This window comes from Fragaria vesca, linkage group LG3 (assembly GCF_000184155.1).
Source record: "Fragaria vesca subsp. vesca linkage group LG3, FraVesHawaii_1.0, whole genome shotgun sequence".
NCBI lineage: Eukaryota > Viridiplantae > Streptophyta > Magnoliopsida > Rosales > Rosaceae > Fragaria > Fragaria vesca.
The window spans coordinates 8,909,254-8,911,381 of record NC_020493.1 but is presented as its reverse complement, the minus strand read 5'-3'; positions in this window follow the sequence as shown (position 1 = coordinate 8,911,381).

Below are 2,128 nucleotides of genomic sequence, written 5' to 3'. Positions count from 1 at the left end.
ACATGCGATTTTGACACTTTGTTATAAGAAAGAAACTTTTCGATTGGATACCTGATAGCAAAGGTCTTGTAATTGTCCCACTTTGATGGAGGTTGCCTAATTCGAGTGGGATTCCTCTTTTGAGGTTGAACCTCAACAACCTCTTCTTCAACCTCTTCTTCAATCTCTTCTTTAACATCTTCTTGTGTTGCTTCAGCAAGCAACACTACTTCATGTTATTCTACACACACATCATTATTTTGAGAATCTAGTGTAGGTGGAGAATCTGGTATAACTGTAGGAGTAGAAGTAAGTGTCTTTCCTAAAGGAGTAGAGGAAGGAATAACTACTGCATCATTCATGATAAAAGTTAGAAGAGGCAATGAAATAAAATCACTGAAGAACTCCCCTTGAGTGGAAACTTCTGGTCCGGTAAAGAAGGGAGATGATTCATCAAATCTAACATCTCTAGAAACCACTAGCTTTCTGGTTTTTGGATTATAGCATTTGTAACCCTTTTGAGTTGTGGAGTAACACAAAAACGCACATTTGGCAGCCTTCAGATCTAATTTTTCTCTGTGTATTGCTTGGATGTGAACATAACAAACACATCAAAATATTCTGAGATGAGTCAACTCAATTTTCCTCCCTTTCATGATTTCGAAAGAAGACTTCATATGCAAAACTCTGCTAGGAAGTCGATTGATAAGATGTGTTGCAGTAAGGATGTCTTAAGACCAAAACTTCTTGGGAACATTCATTTGAAACAGCAAAAGCTCTAGTTTTGTTCACAAATCCCTATTTTTCCTTTCAACAATGCCATTTTGCCGTGGAGTTCCAACACAGCTTGTCTGATGCATAATGCCATGATTGCTCATATATTGTGTCATATTTTTAGGCATATACTCAGTGTCATTGTCTGATCTTAAAATATGTATTTTTGAAGAAAACATGTTCATGACAAGATTATGGAAGTCTTGGAAGACCTTTAAGAGATCACTTTTGAATTTTAACAGATAAACCCAAGTAACTCTAGAATAATCATCAACAAAGGTAGCAAAATACTTATAACCATCCCATGAATCAAGGGGGGCTGGACCCTAAATATCTGAATGAACAATTTCAAACATTTTACTGGCTCTAGAAAGAGATACATCAAAAGGAAGTTTAGCGCACAAATTTTGCTAATTGACAAATCTCACAAATAAGAGAACTTTTACAGAAACTAGGAAACAAGGTATAGACAAGATGTGCAAGATGCTGATGCCACAACTTGTGCTCTTGATTTTAGTTTAGGCTGGTTTGGAAGACTCTTGGAACATTAAGGCTTTTGGATAGGTAATATAGCCCATTTAGGTAAAAACCTTCACCAAGCACCTTCGAAGTTGTTAGATCCTAGATAACGACTTTGTGAGGATAGAAAATAGCTATGCACTTGACAGAATTTGTAATTCTTCCCACAGACAATAATTGAAAAGGAAACAAAGGAACATATAGGGTTGTGGATTCAATGCCTTTTGACAACATATTGATTTTCCCTTTTTCTAACACAGCTACTCCCTTCCCATTAGCAACTGACACAGTAGAAGGTTTTCAATTTTTTTCAAATTCATGAAGATTTGAATTTTTATTTGTCATGTGATTAGTGGCACCTGAGTCTATAATCCAAACATCATGCATAGTATTGACATTAAGAGTAGTAGAAAACGTATTAAGGATACTTGGAATCTCATCTTGAGATAGTCCATCAGTTTCAGCTAAAAAATTAGCAAACTTGCCTAGGAATGCAGCTTTGTTTCCCTCCTCATTACTTTCATTTCTAACCTTCAATTGAAGGTAAGCTGCAAACTCATTTATCAATGTAGTAGGATTTATGGTGAAATCCACTAATCCTTCATTAGCAGTTGCATGGTTGGCCTTGAAAGTGTGGCTAGGTGTTGGCTTTTTCTGTAAGGGAATATTGTCTAAACAGTGTCTCACTTTTTAGAGAAACAAATATTTGGTATCTCAACTTTAAAAAACTTCAGAACTGTATCTCATGTTCTTAACCCGACTGAAGTTTGATATCTAGAACTGTTAGTTTCGTAAAAAAAATCGTTAAGTAAAGGCTATTTTTGTCTTTTCATATCTAAACATATTTTATTTTGGA